Source organism: Pseudorca crassidens, chromosome 18, assembly GCF_039906515.1.
Source record: "Pseudorca crassidens isolate mPseCra1 chromosome 18, mPseCra1.hap1, whole genome shotgun sequence".
Lineage (NCBI taxonomy): Eukaryota > Metazoa > Chordata > Mammalia > Artiodactyla > Delphinidae > Pseudorca > Pseudorca crassidens.
This window is the reverse complement of record NC_090313.1, coordinates 40813859-40835779: the sequence shown is the minus strand read 5'-3', so window position 1 is coordinate 40835779 and position 21921 is coordinate 40813859. Positions and strand designations below refer to the sequence as shown.

The following is a 21921-nucleotide window of genomic DNA, read 5'->3' as shown; positions in this document are numbered from 1 at the left end:
TCCTGCATATTTACTCTAGAGAAATGGAAACATATATTCATACAAAAACCTGTACACAAATATTTATAGCAGTTCTATTCATAACTGTAACAAATACACTGGAAATGGCCCAAATGTCCTTCAGCTGGTGAATGAATAAACAAACTATAATGTATCCATACAGTGAAACTTTTCTTGAAAATTAAATGGAATGAACTATTGATAAATGTGACAACTTGGATTAATCTCAAAGGCATTATCCTGAATGGAAGAAGTCAATCTCAAAAGGTTACATGCTATATGATTACATTTATATGACATTCTCAAAAAGAAAATTATGGTGCTGGAGAACAGATCAGTGATTGCTAGGTATTATGGATCAGGGGAGAGTTTAGTAAAGGAATTTTGAGCACATGATGGAATTGCTCTGTATCTTGACTTTGATGTTTACCACACAAATATTAAAATTCATAGACATATAAACCAAAAAAAGTAGAATTAATCATCTAAAATATTTTTATTTTAGTAAAAAAGAACCCCAAATTGTACCTCTCCCTCCAACTGGTAAGAATTTAGCACAAACCTGGACATTCTCTTTGGCTTCTGGAGGCAGCATGCTTCACCCAAGAGAAAACTATCTACACAGTGATAATCAAAGTGGTAAAAAGTGAGTTGATAAAAGAGTAAAGTATTTTTTGTTCTGTATGGCTACATAAATACAAATTATTGGAATGTTTCTAGAATTAGCAGTATCTGTTCTCTTGACAGTCTTCAAATTTTCTTACACAGCATGTTATGCATGCTGAGATGTCCCAACTTACTATGTTATGTGATTTGGATGTCACTCTTATTACCATAAAGGCAAAACAAATGCTTGTTTTCCCTAAAGCCTATGATAAATGCATGGCAATATCTCAGAATAAGTGGCTCTTTGACAGATCTTGACTTGCTGACTGATTGTAGTAAACGGATTTCTGTGGTTTTAGATATGAAGTATAATGTCAGTTGTTTGATATGTTCAGATTAGATTTCCACAATATTTTAGTTTTTCCTGTAAAATGTGGTTTCTATATCAATATCATGAATTTGTCCTTCATCTTAATTCTTTTTTTTTTTTTTATCTTAATTCTTTAGTACTTATGCTCTGTGAGATTTCTGTCTTTTTTTTAACATCAGCCTATTCATATCCTTGTGGGCATGCCCTATTCAAACCTCCTACTTCCAAATTGCATGCTAATATAAACCATATAAATCACCCTCTATTGTTCCCTTGCTGACTCTGCTTATATTTTCACGTCATATTTGTACAACCACTCTTTAATTATCAATTTTGTTGTCACTGGCCCATCTCATAAAGCCTGTTTCTTCTGTATTTAGTGGAAGGACTGACTGACAGCAAGATCAATGAGAAATTGTAAATCAGTTCTCTAGTCTTTGTAAAGTGTCCTTACTTAAGACTGAAAACATATTTTCCAGTGACTCTCACAAACAGAAAGTCCTATTACAAAAAGAAGTCACTGTGACTTTTTAATTAGTTTTGATTTTCTTTTTGAAATTTACAAATAAAATTGCAAGGGGTGGGATCTTCTTTGCTCTGTCCCCCTGTCTCTCTCAGTATCTCCTACCCTCTCCCCCTTGCCTCCTCCTCTCTCCTCCCCTCCTTTCTCTCTCTCTAAAGGATGAAATGAGATATCTATTTTCCTTTTTCAATAAAATAAAAAATACATTATTACAGTTATTAGCACACTATTTCTCTTCCATTTCAAATCAAAACTATTAATTGTTTCCATAATTTGAGAAAAAAAATAATTTTAGGATAATTTAAAAATACAGAAAATGGGAAATTAATATTTGTATATGCACTCAATTTATATAGGCCAACATCTAAAATAATTATTTATGGAATTATTTATCTAGTTAGTACCTGTATTAAAATATAATTAAATAAAAAGGTAAATGAAGAACTTCTTAGTATTCTCAAAGCTCCAAGTTTTAAAAGTCCTTCATAGCTATTATGAGATCATATTTTTAGTTACTCAGCTATTCATATTTAGTGCTTAGGTGGAAAGGAAGTAAAAGTTTCTTTTTTCCTCATGGAGAAATCAATATCCCAATATTTTGGGGAAAAAAGTTATATGCTTTAAATATTACAAATAAAGAATACAGGTATTTCTCTCAAGTGCATAGACTGAACATGATATTTTGGCTAGTCATATCTTGATAACCTCCTCTTCACCCTGTTGATGAAGGAGGGATTTCTGCCCTAGGGTTAGGGGATGACCAAACATATGACACCCAGCACCAGCCAGATGAGATGGACAGCTGGTCATAGTCACATGTACTCACAGCCCTGGGTGGAGGACACCATATAACATGCAGGGCCACATGGGAGTTGCATTCTGGAGCAGACTGAACAAGCGGGAGCTGTGGAAACATGCCCTATAATAACAAGAAGTAGGATGACTCCTGGTTCCAGTGGGAAGATGTGGCTGACTTCTTTGAATAATTCAGCAGGCTGGTAGGGAAATGAAGCCTGCTGTTCAGCAATAAACAGGCACCATGCTGCTCCCTACTATAAGGAGGGTTATTTGGGGAGGGGGGTCTTTATCTATGAGGTTCAGTGGGAAAGGGAGCTTGCATTTAGGCCACCTGACACCCTCCAGATTTGACATATTGAGGCGCAGACCTTCTACTACAACTTGCAATATGGGTAGTTAGAGAGGTGGAGAGATAAAGAAAGATTTTACTTTTTTACTCTAAATATGTAATTTCTAAAAATTATATCAATTGTCTTCTTGATTGGCAATTTAGGAAATAAGTAAGGATACACTTCTTGACATGTAGTTTTTCCAACACTGGATTTTTTAAAAATTAAAAATAAAATTTTATTGAAGTATAGTTGATTTATAATGTTGTGTTAATTTCTACCAACATTGTGTTTGTGTTAAGAATGATTTTGTGTATCTTTTTGAGCTTTATAACATACACATTCTGTTTTTTTGTCTATAATTCAGTTGTATATTTAAATAAATGCAAAGATCCTTTTGACAGTGCAGATATATTATACAAGTCTTCATTTTGATTATTACCTGCTTGTCTGGACAATGTCATTGAGCTGTGTTGTGCTTTATTTTGTTTTCTTCCAAGAAAGTTTCCTTGATGCTATAATTCCTCAATTTTAACTGCTTCAATTTGTCTTCATTTGGCATCATATTTTAATGTGTATATTTTTCTGTATACATTTCTTTTTCCTAACTCTTTTCTCTCAGTATGTTCTGTCGTCAAATAGTCATTTGCTTTTATTTTCTTGGCAATGGGTGGTATTTATCTTGGCAGTGGGTATCCTGAGGCTCGCCTTACTCTAGTCTGAACTAGCTGGCCTGAAGGTCTGCTGCAAGGCTGTTATTCCCTGATCTTCCTTATTTTCTTTGTCTTTTTCTTTGAAGAGATTTATTGCACTGTAATAGAGTTGATATTTATTTTGAATAATACATTTAAAAAATAATTATGTATTATGATTCTGTTTGTATTAAATTTTTAAACCCCTACTCCTTCCACCCCCAGACAAACTATTATTTAATGATAACTACAACTTAAGCAGATCTTTAAAAAAACAAAAAGGACAAAGAAACACAAAAATCAAGAAAGAGCAGTGGAAAGAGAAAGGAATATGAGGTGTTTGTGGCCAAGCAGATAGTTTCAAAACTATCAGCAAGGTTTTATTTCTTAATCAGGGAGATGTTTCCATGCTGTTCATTTTCATATTAACTCTTTATGCCATTAATCTGCTGTATTGTCAGAAAAGGAAATTCCATGTTTATAACTGACTTCAGACTGGCTTCTGTCTCCTTCATTCTGCTATGTTGCTTAATTTCAGACTGTTATTCAGCAGCTGTGCACAACTATGTACCTACAGTTTGCTAACGTATTAAAAGACTGTTATACCGGGAAATATTTGCTGCCATGAGCTCCTGAGTCCCTTCCCACTGTGTGGGTTGTCCCAGACCCTCTCTCAACATCCCAAGCTTCTTCTAAGTCTAGCACTTAAAGGGTTAATGCTTGACATAATCGAGGGTCTCCATGACCCTGTTCTGGGACTACAACACTGTCTATTCTGATTGATTGCTAAATATTGCTAATCTGGTCATTTATTTTATGGAATATTATTCTGGCTTAAATCTATGTCACCAGCTGTGTCCATGATGCCAAATTTATGGGGCATTTTCTTTCCCCCTCTAGCTTATCCTTTCATTAATGTTTGTTTCAAGTGGCTAACCACTCTGCCTTGAGGCTGTCTGCCTTCTAAGCTTTTATTACAGCACACTTTTCTGGGTTTCCTCCTAAGGCCTGTCAGTACCTTGTCTTTTCCTTGGGCTCCAATTTTTGAGTTTCCTCATGACATACATTAATATTATTAACTATTTATCTGCCATTCATAACATATAATGTCTACATTTCCCTTCATTCATTCATACAGTATTCATGAAAGAAGTATTTATAACTGCACCAGATGCTGAACTAAACAAAATTGTCACTGGCCTTTTTGATCTCAGAGTGTAGTGAGGGAGAAGGGCAGATAAAAATAAAGCTTATAAATAAAAATTGTGAATACTGCTATAAAGGAAAAGATCCAGATTCTGGGAAAGACACTAATGGAAAAGACAATTTTAAATAGAATGATAAATGAAGGACTCAATTTAAAAATTATTATTTAATGCAATGTTTCACCTCATTCATTTATTCCTATATACATATGCCTGACATTTATTGTTATGCTGTACCAAATGCATTCAGATGATCATATCAAGTGTTGTTTTTTTTTTTAACATTTAAGTAGTCTTTCAACATTGTTTTTAGTTTTTGTTTGTTTCTTCCTGCTTCCCTCCAATACTTGACTTCACTTTGGTCATCATCCACACATCATTCATGACCTAGTAGAACTTTTCATATTTTTCTCTGTGCTTATACAATATCCAAAAGTAGACATACACACACACATATACATATGTCATAGCTTTTAAAAAGGATTATGATATTTTTTTCAATTATCAGACTCTTGTTTTAAAATACCTTGGAAAAATTTCTCTAGCCTAAATGTCATAATTCTAACCTATTCATTTTAATGAATGTATAATATTCTATGGGATGTAAAAATGTCATTCATTTTCCTACTGGCAGGCACTTACTTTCTATTTTTATGAATAAGAAAAAATGGTGTATCAAACATATTTTTAATGAGCTGCAGGTATTTATACTTTTATTTATTTTTATGAGATCTATACACAGAGGTTTTGATGGATCAACCTATACATATATTTGTGGTTTAAACAGATATTACCTGTGTCCTTTATAAAATAGCTGGAGCTTGACAGAAATCTACTAGTAGAAGAACCTTCTCTGAACATATTTAAGAAAACTCTTTCCTGGCCTTTTCTAGTCTATTTTGTCCCAAGATAATAAGACATCTAGTGTTGTACTACTACAATGTCATTAAAAGAAACTGTATTTACAGGAATGAAATATGGGAACTCTTTCTTTTTATGTCTATGATATTTGCCCACTATATAAACCCCATAATATATTTTTTCTCTAGATAAATTTATTTGGAGTTTCCTTTATCCATAGTTTTGGATGTGACATGCATTCAAATTTCTATGATGAGTATATGTAAGACAGACCATAGATATTGAAGAACAATTTATGTCATTTGAAACTGCCACCAAGGAATAAGAAAAGGTGATAGTGGAAGAAAGATGGAAAAATCAAATGACTTTCCAAAATTTTCTTTATTCTTGTCTTCTTAAGTACTTCAAATCAGAACAAAAACATTTCTTAAAATAATAAAATTCATCTTCCAAACTTTTGGTGGCTAAGAGAAAAGGTCATCTTGTTTTCTAATGCAGATTCCATAGTAGCCAGAATTAAAGAAAATGCATTTTTATGACCTAGACATATGGCAGAGATTAGAAAATAGATAGGAAGAGATTCTGATTGGTTGGCTAATATTCTAATGAGATAGATTAATCAATGTAAACCACATAGCTCAGTTAAAACTGTCTTTCAAATTGCTAATTTCATTTGCTTCCAGCAGAGAAAATGCCAATCTTTTCCTATGTAGTAAAATCATCTTGTTATAACAACTAAGCAACTCCAGAGTTACAGTTATTGTGGAACATCTGGTAACTACAGGATGTGACTCCTCAGAGAAAACCACATTTCTGGAAAATAAGAACTTGCTCAACCTAGCTGTATTTCATGTTTTGTTATACTCTAGAGTCTGGCTGCCTCATAATACAGTAATCACTTTCCTTCCACACCATAAACGAGACCACAGATGCTACAGTTTGCTATAATTGGAGCAGCTTACCATAAATAAATAATCAAAATAACAATATATGCATAAACTAGGTTGGATTGAAAAGGAATTACAAGATTATTACCTAAATCAATAAGATGATGCCTATCACATTTATTCTTTAAGAAATAGGGAGATAAAGTGAATTCTACTCCTGACCTCATTATTTTTCCAAACTTACTTCAAAATTTATGCCAAAAATGATATTATAAAACATCTGGAGGTGTAGCAATCGTTTTTATATTATTGTCAGCTGACTAATTTATAATGTGACTTCATGATAATTTAATTGTTTGTGACGTTTCTATTTTGAATAGATGTTAGACATATTCCTCTTGTGGTATCATCTTGTACAACATTTCTTTTTTGTATTGATATGCTCCTAAATTTTAATCAGATTTTATTTTCTTGAGCTGTACATTGCATCGGATAAATAAACTAAATTCTATAATTTGTTTGGTAAATTCTTCTAGAGCTTAAAATTTGTGTTTCTGTGCATTCTTTGACTTATATAACCATGTCGGTTTCTTTTGAAGCATAAGGGCATGGAGAGTAAGACAATAAGCAGTCTGGATATCATGAATCAACAATGAGTTAATTCAATGTGTGTGAGAAAAATACAGTGTGAGAGAATATTTAGGGTGTAGATAATATCTAATTGGTTTAAATCCAAGAGAATCTTTTGAAACAATAACTTGTGAAATCTAAAAAGTTCAAATATTATATGAGAGCTTTTTAAAAATGTAATTATGTAGTAATATTCTGTTTCTCATTATAACAAGATTAACTTTACCCTTGGCTAGAATGCATGAATAGCTTAAATACCATACATTGAAGAAAAGTCCAAGTAGCAATAGGATGGTAATAAAAGTGTCTGTAGGTTCTGTTTTTAATGTTCAATAGTAGTAAACTTATTTTTTCATTTGAGTGTTTGGCCATCAACATACAAACAAGTGTGAGTATGCTTTACACATGTAATTGGTGAAGATTTGGCACCAATATTTAATAGGCAATGCCTTTCTTTTGCATTGGTACTTCTGAGCTTTAAGTTGTGCTAATAATGTGCTTTCCTTATTTTTTCTTTAGGTAAAAGATTTTGAAAGCCTGAATCTTAACAGATGTAAGGCCCATCTTGAATGTGTTCCCAAGGACCTAATAATGGTAAGGACTATTGTGAATGTAACATAGTTAGCTTAGCTTTTCCTCTATTCTCTACTGATTGGTAACTTCAGCAGTGTGGATATATGTTTATACAGAATTGTAATTGAGAGATAAATTTGAATAGCTCAACTTTTGGTAAAACACTATGCTTGGATGATTTATAAAATACACACAGATTAAAAAGCAATTTTCCACAAAGTCTATCTACTAAGAACTGTTCCCAGAATTGGCACACCTCTACTACTTCCTAATTTATTCTCTACCAAACGATTTATATACTCCAAAAGACAAATGACCAATTGCTCTTTGGGTGTATTCTCAACTGTTCTTTTGTCTTAATATCTGTCTGTGTGGTAAGTAGAAACTAGAACTTATTTATGATATATTTTCCTGTATTTTGACTGTTCAGTAGGTGAATCACACAGTTAAATAACCTTCAAAATAAGGATAGAAAGATAATTTAATCTTCAATATTCCACAGTAAACTCTGGAACAAATTCATGTACTTACATTTTGGTTTTCCAATAATTTGCCCTAATAATTTTTTTCATTTTCAGAATTATGAGTGATCTTATTAAACCCAAATTAAATATTTGAGTATACACAAAATCCACCATACACTCTAATTCAGTTCCAATTAAAATAGTGTTCTTTTTATGCATGGAAGGGAAGAGTGTGTTCATCTTAGTTACTTATCTATTAAGATTTGATCTGTGTCATTAAGACTCCTTCAAAGCAAGAGTTGTAATTCTTTCAAGTGATGAAGCAGATGTTGCATTAAGAGAATGTGAAATTTGTGTCATCATTTTATTGACTCAGAGCCCATGAAGATGCAGCTAGTTATTGTACAGCTCATGAATATCTTCTTTCTGCAGCTATAATAGACTCAAATTAGCAAGGCCAGGATAAAGTAGAACAAGTCATGATCATTTTAAATTAAAACATTCTAAATATTTCTGCACTAAAAACTTCCAACTACAATCTAGTAGAAATATTTTGAGCCTGAAAGGTGACATCAGACTGTGATGAGAGAGTATGGATTATGTATTGCCTAGTCTCTAGGGCCCAATCTGCCTTTTCTACTATCTGATTAGTACAGACAGGTATTCAAGGAGGGGAAAAATGCAAAGTGAGCTTTATTTAAGTTTTAATGAAATCATTTGCTCCTCCTAGCAGTTTTCTATCATATTAGCAATGTTTCTTCATAATGCATGAATATTAAATTTGTCTAATACTGTACAAAATGATCTTATTAAAAACTCTCATGTTATAACAGTGGGAAAGAGAACTAATGTAATACAGTGCCAATTCAATTTAATGAAAGTTACTGATACAGAAAACCAGCTCATTTTCCCACGTGGGTGTCAAAAATATTTATCGTGCCTCACTTCAAAGATTTTTTCCATTAAAACCAAAAATATTCTAGCCAATTGTATGACAGATTGAAGACTTCAATATAGTCTAAGGAGACAAGCAGATCCAGAATTAACTCTAATTGAAAGGGTAGCTGTTTACTTAATGATCTGAGGAATATGTAAAAGAGAGACAAATCTGGAGAATGAAGAATAATATAAAAGATATTCAATGGAAGAATCATAATGGGAATGGGAAATATTTGGAAATGGAAAATTTTCTATCTTAAGAAATAGGAGAAATGAAACATAAAAATTCCAAAGGTAAATTTGTTTTGTAATTTCACTGAGGATTGGCTGTGAAAATAGAGGTCATGTGTATGTACATGTCCTTATTGCTATGAGGATGTACATTTCTCAACTAGTCCTTACATTTTTTCTTTTTCTATTTCTGTGATTAGTTGGATTGTGTCTGCATAAAACATCCCATGTCTGCCCTTTGCCTCTCACCATTTATTTTGTCTTAAACTGCAAAATTTTTCCTGCTAAATGAAAAAGATCTTGTTTACCTATCAACCAAGCTAAATATCTTTCCTTATTTGAAATTCTGCTGAAAATTTTATCCTTTCCCTCAAACCAGGATAGTTATAGTTTTTACACAAGAATTGATGCACAAAGTATTGACTAGGAAGCCAGTGGATTCTGTATATGTTTGGTTCTTGGTAAAGCATAGGGAAGGAATTAATATAACTTGATTACAAAAATAATATAAAGATTAAAAAAATATTACCTCTAAATACACCAAGGATGACAAGAGTTTTAGAATTAAATCACACAGCTAAACTAATATATATAGGATAATCATGTATATTATATTGCATCTGTCTCAATTACCACTGCTGCAGATGTATTAAATATTTTTCAATTTTCTTTACTACATATTAAAGAAAAGTCACCACCTTCCATTTCCCCAGCTTTACATCATATTTTAACTTCCTTTTATTCTTCTGTTTATACCTAAATCTCAGTTTAAATGGTACCTTCTTATGTCATTTTTGAAACCAAGGTTGAATTGTATTCTTAGTTATAAATATTCTGTTATGATGGATACCACTTTATTATAGTTTTTTTAATTTTTATAGTTTTATAATAAACTATAGTTGTATTATAGTTTTTATGATAGTCTCTCTTTCATTAGAATGCAGTTCTGTGAGATGAGACATTTTTTCCCCTTCTCTAATCAAAAGTATCTGGCAGTGTGTTTGACACATAATACATACTCATTAATTGCTTTGATTTTAATTGTCAACAAGTTTTCATTCAGGCTCTTTATCAACATAAAACTCATTTTTTAACATATCCCTCACTATTTTTTTGTTTGTTTTTTTATTGAAGTATAGTTGATTTACAATGTTGTGTTAGTTTCTTTTGTACAGCAAAGCAATTCAGTTATATCTATATATCAATTTTTTTCGTTATGGTTTATTACAGGATATTAAATAGAGTTCCCTGTGCTATATGATAGGATCTTGTTGTCTATCCATTCTATATATAATAGTTTGCATCTGCTAGTCCCAAACTCCCAATGCAACCTGACCTCATCCCCCTCTCCCTCACTATTTTAAATATCAATATGTTGTGCTAAAATAAAACTGATTATTCTTCTTAAAATTTCTTCTTTACCTTTTTTCGGCTTCTGTTTATCCCATATAATCCCCTTTTAAATATCCTTAATTGATTTCTACATGGCTGGGCTCAAAAGTAAATGGACATATAACCAGTATTCCTATTTAGTTTTACATCTTCATGCATCTTGCAAAATAATTAGTAAGATGGCATGCACATGCGGGCATTAATAAACACCTGCTTATTGAATAAAGGTTTGCTTGGTGTTTGCTTATGGAGATTTGCATTTAATAACACATTTAAAGAAAAAAGAAAAGAGAGCAGCCATTTCAATTGTGTAAATAAATCCTCTATGTAGGGAAGACTGAGTTATTTATTTTAGGTCCAAAACAAACTTGAGAATATGTTAAATCAGGATAAAGACGGTAAAATTTCTACTTTTGACCATATTTTTTTAGAATTGTAATCTTACAATTGACTACTGGTCATATGTGTCTTGTTTTATTTTGTAAGTTTATTGCACCCTTTCTAATGATGAAATAGTGTTTTATTGACAGAAAATGGGTAAACTAAACATTTCATTCACAGGAAGAAAAATTATTCCTTAAATACCTAGTATGATAGAAAAAAATTGTGAAATAATTCCTTAGATGTTAACATAAAAAGTAAAGAAAGTAAATTTAATAGAAAATTTCTATTTTAAGGAAGAGAGGTAACTCTCATCCTTTCTTACCAGGAATTTTCTGTTGAATTGCATTCCTCTTTCCCAATACAAATATTTTTATCCATGTCCCTTTGACTGAGAAAGAGACTAAAATACTGAGGTTACTATGCTTTGGAATACTGAAGAGTGACAGGTTTTACCCAACTGATTTTTTTTTTTTACATCTTTATTGGAGTATAATTGCTTTACAATCTTGTGTTAGTTTCTGCTGTATAACAAAGTGAATCAGCTATATGTATACATATATCTCCTTACCTCCTCCCTCTTGTGCCTTCCTCCAGCCATCTCTATCCCACCCGTTTTGGTGGTCACAAAACACCGGGTTGATCTCCCTGTGCTATGCAGCTGCTTCCCACTAGCTATTTATTTTACATTTAGTAGTGTAAATATGTCAATGCTACTCTCTCACTTTGTCCCAGCTTACCCTTCCCCCTCCCTGTGTCCTCAAGTCCATTCTCTATGTCTGTGTCTTTATTCCTGTCCTGGCGCTAGGTTCATCAGAACTTTTTTTTTTTTTCAGATTCCATATATATGTGTTAGCATACAGTATTTGTTTTTCTCTTTATGACTTACTTCACTCTGTATGACAGACTCTAGGTCCATCCACCTAAATACAATTAACTCAATTTCATTTCTTTTTATAGCTGAGTAATATTGAATTGTATATATGTGCCACATCTTCCTTATCCATTCATCTGTCAGTGGGCACTTAGGTTGCTTCCATGACCTGGCTATTGTAAATAGTGCTTCAATGAATATTGTGGTACTGGTCTTTTTTTGAATTACGGTTTTCTCTGGGTATATGCCCAGTAGTAGGATTGCTGGGTCCTATGGTGGTTCTATTTTTAGTTTTTTAAGGAACATCCGTACTGTTCTCCATAGTGGCTGTATCAATTTACATGCCCACCAACAGTGCAAGAGGGTTCCTTTTTCTCCACACCGTCTCCAGCATTTATTGTTTGTAGATTTTTTTTGTTTGCTTTTGTGGTATGTGGGCCTCCCACTGCTGTGGCCGCTCCTGTTGCGGAGCACAGGCACCGGACGCGCAGGCTCAGTGGCCATGGCTCACGGGCGCAGCCGCTCTGCGGCATGCGGGATCCTCCCAGACCGGGGCATGAACACACATCCCCTGCATCGGCAGGTGGACTTTCAACCACTGCGCCACCAGGGAAGCCCTCGTTTGTAGATTTTTTGATGATGGCCATTCTGACTGTTGTGAGGTGATACCTCATTGTGGTATAGATTTGCATTTCTCTAATTATTAGTGATGTTGAACATCCTTTCATGTGTTTGTTGGAAATCTGTATATCTTTGGGGAAATGTCTATTTAGGTCTTCTACCCATTTTTGGATTAGATTATTCTTTTGTTATTGAGCTGCATGAGCTGCTTGTATATTTTGGAGATTAATCCTTTGTAAATTTCTTAGTTTGCAAATATTTTCTCCCATTCTGAGGGTTGTCTTTTCATCTTGTTTATAGTTTCCTTTGCTGTGCAAAAGCTTTTAAATTTCATTAGGTGCCATTTGTTCTTTGTTTGTTTGTTTTTATTTCCATTTCTCTAGGAGGTGGGTCAAAAAGGATCTTGCTGTGATGTATGTCATAGAGTGTTCTGCCTATATTTTCCTCTGAGTTTTATAGCGTCTGACCTTACATTTAGGTCTTTAATCCATTTTGAGTTTATTTTTGTGTATGGTGTTGGGAAGTGTTCTAATTTCATTCTTTTATATGTAGCTGTCCAGTTTCCTAGCACAACTTCTTGAAGAGCTGTCTTTTCTCCAGTGTATGTTCTTGCTTCCTTTATCAAAGATAAGGTGACTGTATGTGTAGGTTTATCTCTGGGCTTTCTATCCTGTTCCATTAATCTATAATTCTGTTTTAGTGCAAGTACCATGCTATCTTGATTACTGTAGATTTGTACTATAGTCTGAAGTCAGGGAGTCTGATTCCTCCAGCTCCGTTTTTCTTTCTCAAGATTGCTTTGTCTAATTGCAGTCTTTTGTGGTTTCCAAACAAATTGTGAAATTTTTTATTCTAGTTCTGTTAGAAATGCCATTGGTGGTTTGATAAGGATTGCACTGAAATTGTAGATTGCTTTGGGTAGTATAGTCATTTTCACAATGTTGATTCTTCTAATCCGAGAACATGGTATATCTCTCCATCTATTTGTATCATCTTTAATTTCTTTCATCAGTGTTATAGTTTTCTGCATACAGGTCTTTTACCTACTTAAGTAGGTTTATTCCTAGGTATTTTATTCTTTTTGTTGTGATGGTAAATTGCAGTGTTTCCTTAATTTTTCTTTCAGATTCTTCATCATTAGTATAAAGGAATGCAAGAGATTTCTGTGCATTAATTTTGTATCCTGCTACTTTACCAAATTCATTGATTAGCTCTAGTAGTTTTCTGGTAGCATCTTTAGGATTCTCTATGCATAGTATCATGTCATCTGCAAACAGTGACAGTTTTACATCTTCTTTTCCAATTTGGATTCCTTTTATTTCTTTTTCTTCTTTGATTGTCATGGCCAAAACTTCCAAAACTATGTTGAATAATAATGGTGAGAGCAGACAACTTTGTCTTGTTCCTGATCTTAGAGGAAATGGTTTCAGTTTTTCACCACTCAGAACGATGTGGCCTGTGAGTTTGTCATACTTGGCCTTTATTATGTTGAGGAAAGTTCCCTCTATGCCTACTTTCTGGAGAGTTTTTATCATAAATGGATGTTGAATTTTTTCAAAAGATTTTTTTGCATCTATTTAGATTATCATATGGTTTTTATTCTCCTGTTTGTTAATATGGTGTCTCACATTGATTGATTTGCGTATTTTGAAGAATCCTTACCTTCCTGGGATAAACCTTACTTGATCATGCTGTATGATCCTTTTAATGTGCTGTTAGATTCTGTTTGCTAGTATTTTGTTGAGGATTTTTGCATCTATGTTCATCAGTGATATTGGTCTTTTTCTGTGACATCAAGTGTAGTATCTATTCTTATCAATTTAATATCTGCTATGTCCTCAACACAACTGATTTTTAAAATTTTTGGTTATGCTGATTTTTATTGGGACATGTGAAAATGAAAGTAGGAAATATCTAATTCAGTCTCTCAGTGCTTCACCAATTCAAGAGTTTTCTATTATGTTCAGTAGTGCTCATGATAGTCACCACACCTTTTCCCTAGTATGTATACAATTAATCAAAATTTTTATTCAAAAATTCTAAGTTTTCTCCTCTTTGGAAAATATAGACTTCCTCCTTTTTGCTTAAACTAAGCATATATTTCTTTGTTAATCATGAATAAGTCACAGTTTTTTACAGTGCAAGGTATACTTACGCTGGCCTCTGACCTCAAACTCTTATAATAATCTGTTTTGCTGGAGGTTAGACAAATAAACAACTTCTATAAAATATGTGCATAAGTTTCATAATATTTATTATATAACTATGCATAGTTTAACATATTGTTATTGTTTCATAAGCATCTTGATGCAATAGCTGTAAAATAATAATATTCTGCTCTAACTTCCTTGAAAGGATGTCTCCTCCTTACTCCTATTTTATCTGTCTACTCTAATCCCACCCATCATATCCTTCAAATTACAAATTTCATCTTACTTAATCGGGAACCCCTTTTTGACTGTTTCAGCCCACTTAATTGAGTTTTGACCTAACAATTGTTGTTATAGGAAAAAAAAAAACACATAATCACCAGTTGTGAACAAATGACATGAAACTCTCACAATCTATTTACCCCCTTTACTACTGATGGTAATTTATATTATTTCCATATTCGGCTCTTACAGAAAAGTCACTTTGAATATTTATCACTTGTCTCTTTGGGTGCATGTTTACAATTTTTCTCTATTATAAATGTCCAGCAGATGAAGCATTAGAAAACTGAGCATGTGCAATCATAATAGGTTATAGTAACAAATTTTCTAAAATAATACCAGTTTATACTCTCACACAGAGTGTAGATTTCCAGATGTTTTACTTTTCAGAATTTTACTCTTTACGAATTGAGTGGATGTTTTTATGCATTTTACTGATTACTGATAATAATACTGAGCATTTATTTTTGTTCAACTATTATTTAATCTTTCCATAAAGTTTTATAGTACTATCCGGAAAGGTCTTATACTCCTTTTGGTTCTTGTTTCAATTTGGCTTCAAACAGGATACAGTATTCTAGTATTCATTTCAAAAATGAATAGATTTAACATAGGGAATTAGATATTTACAAAATTATCTGATAGGATGTAGGAGTAAAATTTCAGACAGGCGATCACTGCAACTGTGCTTCAGGATGTCAGGAAGTTACTGCTGCTGCTGTCAAAGAAAAATTATATTGGAAAAGTGTTGTAATAAATTTCTAGGCCCAAGATGGAGCTGTTCCTGCCTGGGGTGCCATGTCAGCACACTTAGATAACTTTCATGCATCTGTAATTGCTGTCCTTGATCAGAAACACAGTTTATCCAGCCAGCCAATCCCAAAATGCCAAGCCAACTCTGTGCTTTATACTTCTTTATTCTTTATTTTTATCTTTTTTGTTTGTTTTTGTGGTACGCGGGCCTCTCACTGTTGTGGCTTCTCCTGTTGCGGAGCACAGGCTCTGGATGTGCAGGCTCAGCAGCCATGGCTCACAGGCCCAGCCACTCCGTGGCATGTGGGATCTTCCCAGACCGGGGCACGAACCCGTGTCCCCTGCATTGGCAGGCAGACTCTCAACCACTGTGCCACCAGGGAAGCCCTATTTTTTATCTTATGAACGCTTTTTTCCATCCACCCCCATTTTTCAGTTCTTTAAATGGAGACTGTCCACTTCATGAAGTGCTAAATAAAGTTTGTTTGTATCACCTAAGTTGTCTTCCTCAATCATTTTTAATAGTTTTTGGTAAGAAGGAATGGATTATGAAGCTGACTGCTAACAGCCTGCAGGGCAATGAATTCACAGGCAAGGGGACGACTGAGCACTTTGAGTTCACTGTTTCTTGTTGCTATTACCAAGAGATGTTAGGGTAACTCATTGACATTTGAGCTCTCTCCCTTGTGTGCAGCTCTCCAAACCAAACAATTTTTTTCAAAAAAGATAAAAAACCTGAAAATGTTCTGGGGCTTGTTAAAGTTCCCAGAAATGTTTTGAGACCCTGGAGAGTTTCCAGGGTAGTTATACTGTAAGTTGGCAATAGGAGGCAGCCACAAAGCTTCAACGTAAGTCCAAAGCATAAACCTAGGGGGGACTTGGGGAAATAAATTAAGACAAGAAATTCAGACTGTTTTAACAAATGGCACATCAAAATCTAAGTAGACATGAAAGTTGGACTATTAGCCCTTAGGGCATCTGTCACTATAAAGATATAACCTTGTGAAAAGAGTACTAGATCTATTGCTAGTGGGAACCTTGGAAGCCAAAGCTGCAAAATTGATGGGTATGGGATTGAGCAATTAAAAACTGTTAGAGTGCTCATGACCTAATTCTGAGACTCCGTTGCTAGGATAAGTTGATCATAGAATGAGTTAGATCTACAGTAAGTCACACACCAACTTCAAGAAAATTTCCACGGAACAAGGTGCATTGCAAAACAACATAAAATCCCCAACCCATTTACATATTCCTCTTAGGTACTAATTTGACTAGAAGAGATCCAAGGCTTAGCTAAAGAAATAGGATCCTCAAGTGTCAAAGAATTAAGCATGCCACCTTTTGGCACACCTGCTTATTTTATGTTTAAAAACAGTGGTCTCTGTAGATATATACCAAAGTGGCAAAATCTTACTAAGACAAACTAAAATTAAAATAGCCATTATGGGGAATGTTCCAAATTGACAAGATCATCCATTTAAGAAGTGCACTTGAAAGCAAGTTTCCCAACTCAAACAAACAGAATGATATCTCTATTGTAATTAGCAGGCAGAAGCCTCTAAAAGACTTCAAGTTTCCAAAATAATTTCACTGACAGGTTTATTGGAAAAGGCTAACGAAAATTTAAGATGACAGGAACAGCTCAAGATGATAGAGTAGAAGGATATAACCTCACCCCCTTCTTACAAAAACACGAAAATCACAGCTAACTGCTGAACAAGCATCAACAAAAAAATGCTGGAACCTATCAAAAAAGATAACCTATATCCAAAGACAAAGAAGAAGCCACAACAAGATGGTAGGAGGGGCACAATTGTGATAAAATAAAATCCCATACCCACCAGGTGGGCAACCCACCAATTGCAGAAGAGTTGTACCACAGAAGTTATCCCACAGGATGGAAGTTCTGAGCCCCATGTGAGGCTTCCTAGCCAGGGGTCTGGCAATGGGAAGAGGAGTCCCCAGAGAATCTATCTTTGAAAGCCATTGGGGTTTGATCACAGGACTTCCACAGGACTGGGGGAAACAGAAACTCCATTCTTGGAGGGCACATACAAAATCTTATGTGCACCAGGATGCATGGGAGAAAAGCAGTGACTCCATAACAGCCTGGGCCAGACCTACTTAGTAGTATTAGAGGGTCTCCTGCAGAGGTAGGGGTGGTGGCTGTGGCTCACTGCAGGGAAAAAGACAACGGCAGCACCAGCTCTGGGAAGTACTCACTGGCATGAGCCCTCCCAGAGGCTGCCATTAGCCCCACCCAACAGCATGTAGGCTCTAGTGCTGGGTCACCTCAGGCCAAAAACCCAACAGGGTGGGAACAAAGCCCCACCCATCAGCAGACTAGTGGCTTAAAATCTCCCTGAGCATGGCACTGCCTACCAGAGGAACAAGAACCAGCCCCACCCACCACTGGGCAGCAACTAGCCCCTCCCATCAGGAGGCTTGCACAACCCTCTTAGACAGTCTCATCTACCAGAGGGCAGGCAGTAGAAGCAAGAACTACAATCCTGCACCTGTGAAATACAAACCGCAAATACAGAAAGTTAGTCAAAATGAGAAAGCAGAGAGATATATCCCAGATGAAGGAACAAAATGAAACCGCAGAAGAACAACTAAGTGAAGTGGAAATAGCCAAGCTCCTGGAAAAAATTTAGAATAATGATAGCGAAGATGATCCAAGATCTTGGAAAAAGAATGGAGGCAAGCATTGAGAAGATGCAAGAAATATTTATCAAAGACCGAGAAGAGGGGCTTCCCTGCTGGCACATTGGTTGAGAGTCCACCTGCCGATGCAGGGGACATGGGTTCGTGCCCCAGTCCAGGAAGATCCCACATGCCGTGGAGCGGCTAGGCCCGTGAGCCATGGTCACTGAGCCTGTGCATCTGGAGCCTGTGCTCTGCAATGGGAGAGGCCACAACAGTGAGAGCCCTGCATACCGCAAAAATAAATAAAAATAAAAAAAGACCTAGAAGAACTAAAGAACAAACAGAGATGAACAATACAATAACTAAAGTGAGAAATACACTAGAATAAATTAATAGCAGAATAAGTGAGAGAGAAAAACAGATAAGTGAGATGGAAGACAGAATGGTAGAAATCTCTGCCACAGAACAGAATAAAGGAAAAAAAACAAGAAAAGAAGTGAAGACAGTCTAAGTGACCCCCCAGACAATATTAAATGCATCAACATTCACGTAATAACAGTCCCAGAAGGAGAAGAGGGAGAGAAAGGACCCGAGAAAATATCTGAAGAGATAATAGCTGAAAATTTCTCTAACATGGTAAAGGAAACAGTCTTCCAATCCAGGAAGTGCAGAGAGTCTCAGGCAGGATAAATCCAAAGAAAAACATGCTGAGAAATGCAGTAATCTAACTGACAAAAACTACAGACAAAGAAAAAATATTAAAAGCAACAAGGGAAAACCAATAAATAATATATAAAGGAACTCCCATAAGGCCATTAGCTGATTTTTTCAGTAGAAACCCTGCAGGCCAGAAGGGAGTGGCATAATATAGGTAAAGTTGTGAAACAGAAGAAACTGCAACCAAGAATACTCTAACCAGCTAGGATCTCAGTCAGATTTGATAGAGAAATCAAAAGCTTTTTCGACAAGCTAAAACTAAGAGAATTCAACACCACCAGGTCAGGTTTGAACAAATGTTAAAGGAACTTCTTTAGGTGAGAAAGAGAAAAGCAACTTAAAACAACCTTGAATATATGAAGACTGATATGTCAAAACCTCATGGAAACAGCAAACCCAAAAACTACAATAGATAACACACACAAAAAAGAAAGAAACAACCGAAACACAACACTAAAGATGGTGATCAAACCATAAGAGAAGAGAACAAATGAGGAAGGGAAGCAAAAAGACCTATAAAATCAAACCAAAAACAATTAAGAAAATGGAAATAAGAACATACCTATCAATAATTACCTTAAATGTAAATGCATTAAATGCTCCAACCAAAAGACATAGACTGGCTGAATGGACAAAAAGACAAGGCCTGTATATATGCTGTCTACAAGAAAACCACTTCAGACCTAGGGACACATACAGACTGAAAGTAAGGGGATGGAAAAAGTTATTCCACACAAATGGAAATCAAAAGAAAGCTGGAGTAGCAATACTCATATCAGACAAAATAGACTTTAAAATAAAGACTGTTATAAAACACAAAGTAGGACACTACATAATGATCAAGGGATCAATCCAAGAAGATGTTTGTAAATATATATGCACCCAACATAGGGGCACCTCAATATATAAGGCAAATGCTAATAGCTATAAATGGAGAAATTGACAGTAGTGGGGGACTTTAACACCACACTTTCATCAATGGACAGATCATCCAGAACAAAAATCAATAAGGAAACAGAGGCCTTAAATGACACTTTAAACCAGATAGACTTAATTGATATTTACAGAGCATTCCATCCAAAAGCAGTAGAATATACATTCTTCTCATGTGCATGGAACATTCTGCAGGATTGAACACATGCTGGGCCACAAAGTGAGCCTTGGTAAATTTAATAAAACTGAAATAATATCAAGCATCCTTTCCTACCACAATGCTATGAGATTAGAAATAAATTACAGGAAAAAAATGTAAAAAACAGAAACACATGGAGGCTATACAATACGCTACTAAATAACCAAGAGGTCACTGAAGAAATCAGCAGAAATCAAAAAATACCTAGAGACAAGTGAAAATGAAAGCACAACAGTCCAAAACCTATGGGATGCAGCAAAAGCAGTTCTAATAGGGGAGTTTATAGCAATACAATCTTACCTCAAGAAACAAGAAAAATCTCAAATAAACAACCTAACTTACACCTAAAGCAACTACAGACAGAAGAACAAACAAAACCTAAAGTTAGTAGAAGGAAAGAAATCATAAATATCAGAGCAGTAATAAATGAAATAGAGATGAAGCAAACAGTAGCAAAGATCAATGGTTCTTTGAAAAGAAAAATAAAACTGATAAACCTTTAGCCAGACTTATCAAGAAAAAAAGGGAGAGGACTAAAATTGATAAAATCAGAAATGAAAAAGAAGTTACAATGGACACCAGAGAAATACAAAGGATCATAAGAGACTACTACAAGCAACTGTATGCCAATAAAACAGACAACCTGGGAGAAATTCTTAGAAAGGTACAATCTCCCAAGACTGAACCCGGAAGAAATGGAAAAGATGAACAGACCAATCACAAGTACTGAAGTTGAAATTGTGATTAAAAAAAACTCTAAAAATAAAAAGCCCAGGACCAGAGTGTTTCACAGGCCAATTCTATAAAACATTTAGAAAAGAGTTGACATTATCATTCTGAAAGTGTTTCAAAAACTTGCAGAGGAAGGAAAACTCCACTACTTATTTTATGAGGCCACCTGCACCCTGATACCAAAACTTGACAAAGATATCACAAAAAAAGAAAATTACAAGCCAATATCACTGATGAACATAGATGCCAAAATCCTCAACAAAATACTAGCAATCTGAACCTAACAATACATTAAAAGGATCATACACCGTGGTCAAGTGGGATTTATCCCAGGAATGCAAGGATTTTTCAATATCTACAAATCAAACAGTGTGATATACCACATCAACAAATTGAAGAATAAAACCCATGTGATCATCTCTACAGATGCAGGAAAATGCTTTTGACAAAATTCAACACCCATTTATGATAAAAACTCTCCAGAAAGTGGGCATGGGGGAACATATCTCAACATAATAAAGGTCATATATGACAAACCTACAGCTAACATCATACTCAATGGTGAAAAGCTGAAAGAATTTCCTCTAAGACCAGGAACAAGGCAAGAATGTCCACTCTCACCACTTTTTTTCAACATAGCTTTGGAAGTCCTAGCTACGGCAATCAGAGAAGAAAAAGAAATAAAAGGAATCAAAATTGGAAAAGAAGTTAAACTGTCACTGTTTGAAGATGACATGATACTATACATAGAAAATCCTAAAGACACTACCAGCGGACTAGCAGAACTCATCAATGAATTTGGTAAAGTTGCAGGTGACAACATCAACAGACACAAATCTGTTGGATTTCTATACACTGACAACAAAAATCAGAAAGAGAAATTAAAGAAACAAGCCCATTTACCATTGCATCAAAATGAATAAAATACCTAGGAATAAGCTTAACTTAGGATACCAAAGACCTGTGGCCCAGAAACTATAAGACTCTGATGAAAGAAATAGAAGACAACTGAAACAGATAGAAAGATATACCATGTTTTTGGATTGAAAAAGCAATATTGTCAAAATGACTATGCTATCCAAGGCAATCTACAGATTCCTTGCAGTCCCTATTGAATTACCAATGGCATT

The 21921-nt window shown here is 34.6% G+C and overlaps 1 long non-coding RNA gene across 1 annotated transcript in view; it reads left to right on the top strand.

Annotated features, from left to right (window-relative positions):
- The first annotated feature begins 2386 nt into the window (after window positions 1-2386).
- LOC137211302 (uncharacterized) overlaps window positions 2387-21921 on the top strand; it is a 41738-nt gene continuing 22203 nt past the window's right edge. Inside the window, exons 1-2 of the long non-coding RNA XR_010937019.1 lie at window positions 2387-2497; window positions 7421-7495. This is a non-coding gene — a long non-coding RNA (uncharacterized lncRNA). The remainder of the gene's footprint in view (window positions 2498-7420; window positions 7496-21921) is intronic.